Genomic DNA, 6,974 nt, shown 5'->3' with positions numbered 1-6,974 from the left:
GACGGAAAGGTTTTTCTATTCCCTCCTCGAACCTTTCCGTACCAAAGGAAACATGCTAAACTTTAAGAAACTTATTTTTAGATAAAAATTATTTTTAGAAATAAGTAGTTTTTAGAAAAAAATATATTTTATCTATAGAAAAAATATTTTTAGATAAAAATTATTTTAAGCAATAAGTAATTTTTAGAAAAAATATTTTTTAAGGATAAAATAAAACTATTTTTTGTTGGGCGCTGTCGGAAAAAATTTTGAGGGAATTGAATTGTAAAAAAAAAACTTTCTTCTGTTTCTATAAAAAATCAGGTTTTTTACTGACTTAAAAAAGGAGGTGGTTCCCATTTCGTCGTGTATGTTTTTATTTTAGGCTTACGATCCCGAAATGGTTGACTAACGAGACTGCTTAAGAAAGTTCACGTTTTACTTTTTTGTTTTGCCGCTGGTATGTCTGTATTTTTTGGTTGTGTTGCTTTTTAGCAAACCAAAGCACTTAAAAAAATCCAAACTCTTTCGCCTTGCAAACTGTAGTCTCTCTTGATTTTCATTCAACATTAGAAGTAATACGCCCTTATGCCGCAACAGCTGAAACCCCTAATTAAGGTCCTTGTATTTCGTATCGAACCGTTATTTTGGCGAGAATTAAAACATGCCACCAAAACAAATTCCACGGAAACATCAGCAGTCGGTGTCTAAGCAAATGAAAGCTCAAGAGAATTTGAGTTGAATAAAAGTGAAACAGAAGGACGGGGGATCAACCGCAAGACTTGTGGCTGCCACACTGCATTCGAGTATATATTTGTATCTTTGCGGCGCTAGGTCAATTGAAACGCCCTCGGGCAATAATTATACTGCAAACTACAGAAGATGAGAATGTTCGAAGAAAAAAAAAACATATTTAGGCAGAAATATCTATAACATACTTAGGCGTACATAAACATACACATACATATGCATAAGAGTTACCCCTACAGTAATGACATAAAGTCCCTTAAGCAAAATTTAATTCGCGTTAAAAATTATAAAATTCACTAAAGGGTAGAGGGTAGCAGTGGTAGATTATATTTCAACCCTACACAAAAAAGAGGGGGCGGAACGTTAATTGTGATATCACTGAGGCGGCAAACAGTTTAATGGGGACGCAAAATAAAAGTTTCGCAGAAAGCGCCTCCATTATTAAAAACTACGCTTAAGTAAGGAGTATGTAGAACTTTCTACACTTATTATATAATCCATTTCCGATTAAAAATTCTTTTCATTCACTAATCCAGCTTCATAAACCAATGTAAAACAACTCTGGATACCCATTACCGGCGACAAATTTAGCGCACTTATACCCCCGTCTAAAATGGCACAAGCCTTGCTTAAACCGCTTTGTTTCTCCAATTTCAGGCATTTCGACTATCCTGTCTGCCGCTCGCTAGGGTAACCAACAACAGTAAGCGGTAATTAAGCGCGCGCCGCAGCGTCCTTTTCATGCTGCCCCCATTAAAGTGGCAAAAGCACTTTATGTCTCGCCGCTTTCGGGCCAACGCGCATCGCTCTGGCTTTTAATGCACAGCGCGGCAATTCATCATCCAGAAAATCATGGCGTTATGATTTAGCCGGCAACATTAGGTGTTCGCCAACTACATATCTACAAAAACTTCAGCGATAAGCGCAGACCCAAATACTTAGCTCAACAGGCAGACTGAAGGAACGGAAAGGCACTCAGCGACGAATTGCCGAAAGCTAAGGAAACATAAGATAAAAGGAGTTGCGAGGGGAGTTTAATAATTCCACTCTTCTATGCCCGCGCGAGCTTCGACGCCTGAATGTGTGTGTGGTACGTGCGCAGCACGAGCCTAAACGCACATTTATCTATGTACCAATATGTATCTATATGTACATGTGTATATGGCATTTATGACTTGAGCCTTTTTGGTTTGCTGATGCTTGATTGACAGGTAGTCCATATGGCAGTATATCGGACATAGCTGCCTGACGATGGACACACTTGGGTTGGGTAGAGCGAGTTGGTAAAGCTCACTGTTTTGGATCATCAAATGGTAGCAAGACATCAATCAATCGCTCACCGCCGCCAAATGATTTATTGAATTTTAACTGAGATGCAGTCAATAGAAGTGGGCTAATATGAATCAATCAGGTATATAGTGCATTTTAAATGCTTTTGGTTTATAAAAAATCAATTAAGGCTTTCCAAAATGGAAATATTCTCATTATTATTACAATTTTTGTCTAACGGAATCCTTTGAAGAATAGACAATTTATTATTACTACGTTTATACGCATGCATAAGTCGCTTTAATTCATTTCGCCGCTATTCAAAACATATGTATAAACTGAATTTCAATTCGCTTTGAAACAGCGAAGTGTTTTGGCTCACACTCCATTTCAAATCGGTAGTTTATTTCTCCAGACAGTTAGAAAGAGTGTATAAACACCGCTCTCACTCAAAGCGATTTGGAGATCAGCTGTTCCGCTCAAATTCCAAATAATCACATCAGTATTTAAAAGCTGATTAATAATAATCGTTCTTTTTCTTTGCCACGATTTTATAATGCCGAATAAAACTAGATTTTTATCACTTTCCACTATGTTAACTTATAAAATGTCAAATGAAAACAGCTAATTTTGTTTGCTTTTGAAGACGGTTACTTTGATGCCGATATAAAGCCGTAAGTATAAACACTAGAGCGAAATGTGTACGGTGTCAATGCGCTTTCAATTAAGTCGATTATTCTGTGCGTATAAACGTAGTATATGTACCTAAAATCAACACGCTTTATGCCAAACCATCCAAGCTTTAAAGAAAAATAATCATACACCGAAACTGGGAAAGAACACAAAACAAATCTTATCTTCCTCGATTAAGTGATTTGGAAGCTTTAAAATGCCAGTTTGCCATCTGTTATCATCAAGATACATACATTTCCTCCTTACATCAGCCCGAAGCAACAACTTGTACTGCGGTGAAAGTCACGCCGTTGCAAATAAACAGATGTAGACGGTACCACGCTGTGATCGGGCGCAACTAGTGATTTGTCGATCGATATAGAAGAAAGCTTACGAGTGTAGCGAGGCGTTGGTTCGAAAAGCTGACATCCTGGTCGATGGCGAATCGTGGAAGCTTTCAAGAATAGTAACAGCACAGAAACCAATTGAGAAGATGAATGCAAAGCTCTAATCGGGGCTGGCAATTTCGCTGCATACTACAATGCTGCTGGAGCTGAGGCTTTCGCGGCAAAGACTTGGTGAGTTGCATGCTGCGTGCATCAACTCTCGTTCCTGCCGACTGGAATTTAAGTATGCTCTGCCCAATCCAGGAGAAAAGTGGAATCGTACCTGGACCAGGTAATCACCATATGCCAGGTCTTGGAAAAGATCCGCCGGAAGAGTATTGGCACACAGCCTCTTTTTGTCGATTTTCAACTCAAAAGCAGGAAAAAAAGACGCCTGTAGGTTACAATCCCTTAAAGTACCATAAATAATGGGAATGCTAATCCTATTAAGTTCAAAGGGAAAACTTAATAAAAAAATTATAGAATTTCATTCCGATACATAGTTCATTCAAAAAATGAAATTTTAAAATTCTGCTGGAACAAAAAAATAATTTGCCGAAACCCGGGATTGAACCGGGGACCTTTAGATCTTCAGTCTAACGCTCTCCCAACTGAGCTATTTCGGCGCACATCAAATGTCATTCTTAATTGGAGCACAATGTTTGCTATTTCGATTGGGACAAAGCTTATCATATACATTCATATGTATGTATGTAGTTAAATTCTTATTTTGAAATTGTTTGTGCTTTTGTGCTTACATATGGATGTTCATATGTATGTATGTATGTGCATATGTATGTATTTATTTTAAAGTAATCTTCAGAAACTATCCTTATCACCTCTACTTTAATATCACAAAAAAAAAAAAAACAAGTATTAAAAAACTCTCGCTGTCCCCACTGGAGTTCTTTATAATAAAATTGTGCCATTAAAAAGTCGTCTGTGGCGTCTGGCAAGCTGTGGCCGAGGCAATGGATGAAAAGGATGCAAGCTAAGAACGATGAGGAGCATTTCACAAGAATGCCACGCCCAAAAGCGACATTGAAACCAGCACAAGTTCGCATTTCTCAAAAAAAAAAACTTGAATAAAAAGTCTCCCTGCGCGGCCGAAAAAGTAAAAGCGGCGCGAAGAGATAATTCAAAAAAAAATTACAACTTTATGTTGTTGTTTTTCTTTTATGTATTTATTATTAAAACAGATTCGTTGTTATTCTACTTGTTGCAGTTATTTTTGTTGTTGTTCGAATCAGATTCATTTGGCGCGGCTGAAACCCCATAATTATGAAATTATTACCGAGCGCCAAGTTAAAAGGCACCAAAATCGAAAGAACTTGAAAAAAAAAACAAAGCAACAAACTTGGTAAGAAATAACAGTCGTCGCGACGGCATGCTACATACGTCTAAGAACAACAACTACTTGCTACAATAAAAGTAGCTTTTCCTGCCATCGTCCATCAGACGGCCCTCCGCTCGGCTCAGCTTAGCGGCCAGCAATGGCCAGTGGCGCACCCGGGCGCAAAGCAGCTTACAGACGCAACACGCGCACAACGACGGCGGTTGGCTGTTGCCTTGGTTGTATCCGTACCGCTGGCCAACTGAACGGCCTTTGCATGCCACAAGCTAACGAAGCAGCCACCAACCTTGCGCAGAGCGCACACCCTGCGGGCAGGCAGGAAGTTGTGCTGTGTCGAAGAAATTCGTAATATTTTTTTTGTATTCATTAATTTCTTTGTTTTAAATGTCTATTTTTATGCTGCTTCTTTCTTACTTAGTAAAATTTTTTGCGCCGAATGTATTTCTTACTTCTTCATTTCTTCTTCTTTCTATTATTAAGTTTTTTCATCAACCGCTCATTGCGTGTTTTGCGTGCGGCTTTGTGGTGAACATCAAATCGTCAAATGGGAAAAAATCCGTCGGCGGTTGACGGTCGGTGCCACAGAAGCCACAGAAGCCAAAAATGCGCATGCTGCACGCAAACGTAGAAGTATTTACGTACCTTGTTGTAGACAGTTTTCTAGCAGCCGACAAATGGGTCCTAGAACAGCATATGTATATGTATGTGCATACATGCAGAATGTCTTTCCACTTTCTTTGCACTAAAAAAGATTAACAAATTATTATTAAGATGCTGAGGAATATATGTACATATATTAAACTCCATCACCAAAATACCCTCGGCAGGCAATGGCAAACCTCCGAGTGTATTTCTGCCATGAAAAACAGCTTCTCATAAAAATACAATCGCCGTTCGGAGTCGGCGTAAAACTGTAGGTCCCTCCTCTTTGTGTGACAACATCAAGGCGCACGCCACAAATCGGAGGAGAAGCTCGGCCAAACACTAACATATGTGTAAGCGCCAATCTATTATTATTATTATCACCAAAATAAAGTTGCGGGTTTTCCGCCGCGGGTTATAAGTATGTCTGCATAATAAACACTGGACTGCATTTCTAGTACAACCGGAATCTTTTGCACGAGCCTGTTGTCGCTGGCAGTGAAACTTTTGAAGTCCCTCAAATGTGACGTTCGCGTAAAAATTTGCAACTATCTCTTCTCGAGAGGAAATACATAAAAATGCTCCGAAGTTTTATAGCTGGAAAGTTCTTGCGGGATTTTGGACGAACGGCCCTAAGTTCCAGGAGGTTCTGGGTTTCAATTGCAGTCCGTCGAAACAAATTAAAATGATAATAAACACTTTCTACTAAAATTGATTTTTACTTTATTTTTTGTGTTTCCGAACTAAGAAAAAGCATCTGTGAAGTACAGAACGAAAGTGTATTCGAATGAAAAAAAAAATCTCCGAACCAAAATCAGTTTAAAACAGGGCTGTGTCTGTAAAATATTTACATTATTTACAATTATATACTTGTAAATAATGTAAATATTTACAGGGTGATATTTATGGTGTAAATAATATACATTTGTAAAGAATTGTAAACAATTACAAGTAACTGTAAATAATTGTAAACAATGTAACTATTGGTAAATATTGTCTCGTTTTTCAGCCAGGGTTGTGCCTGTAAAATACTTACATTATTTACAATAATTCTTTACTTGTAATAATTTACAATTTACAATTGTTTACAATATTTTACAATTGTTTACAATATTTTACAATTGTTTATAATATTTTACAATTATTTACAATGTAAATGTAAAAAATTTGTGTAAGTGCACAACTCCGGTTTAAAGTAAAGAAATGATCATTCGGCGCCAAATATGGTACGATTTACTATTTTCTTGGTGTGTGAAAAATGAAATTATCCTCTCTTAAACTTTTGGTAAAATTATTTTCGCCGATAATAGTTATATACTTATTTATGTGAATATGTATAATTGTTTCTTAAACATATTTCGTTAGCCGCCGAAATAGCTCAGTTGGGAGAGCGTTAGACTGAAGATCTACAGGTCCCCGGTTCAATCCCGGGTTTCGGCAAAACAAACTTTTTATTGAAAATACACTGAGTTGTAATAAGTTTAGAACTCAGCTACCAATTAATATCCCGAATAAAGCAATCATTCATTTACTCATTACAACTTGTCATAGCGGGGTTATAGGTCCGAGCATGAAGTTCCTATGTGCATAGGCATATATGTCCATATGTATGTATGGACATGTATGAAACGACTGAAGAACAGAATCCTCCTCATACATAGGCCAAAACTGGCAGCCCTTTGATGCCGATGGTCTTATTTTCCACCAGTGAAATCTCTGACAAGCGAGATCTGCAACTACAACATTGGTCCGATTCGTAAGCTAATAAAAGTCCTTATATGGAAATCTGTTATAGAAGGGCCAAGAATCATCGCTGCCCCACAGGATGAAAAGATTTCCCGTACATTGGCTAAATATGTCGTGTGATCTCTTGACTCGACTCCAGCGGGTTCTTTTTTAGCAAACGAATCCATCGTACAGGT

The 6,974-nt window shown here is 37.8% G+C and overlaps 2 non-coding genes across 2 annotated transcripts; one reads left to right on the top strand and one right to left on the bottom strand.

Annotated features, from left to right (window-relative positions):
* Positions 1–3,609: 3,609 nt before the first annotated feature.
* Positions 3,610–3,682, bottom strand: Trnaf-gaa. The gene has a single exon. It is a non-coding gene; the product is annotated as a tRNA-Phe (tRNA).
* A 2,737-nt stretch (positions 3,683–6,419) lies between these two features.
* Positions 6,420–6,492, top strand: Trnaf-gaa. The gene has a single exon. It is a non-coding gene; the product is annotated as a tRNA-Phe (tRNA).
* Positions 6,493–6,974: the final 482 nt, after the last annotated feature.

The sequence above is a fragment of the Rhagoletis pomonella genome, unplaced genomic scaffold (assembly GCF_013731165.1).
Source record: "Rhagoletis pomonella isolate Grant_MI unplaced genomic scaffold, Rhpom_1.0 Rhpom_scaffold_00007, whole genome shotgun sequence".
NCBI lineage: Eukaryota > Metazoa > Arthropoda > Insecta > Diptera > Tephritidae > Rhagoletis > Rhagoletis pomonella.
Note: the sequence above shows the minus strand (reverse complement) of the source record. Positions and strands in the feature narration are given on the sequence as shown.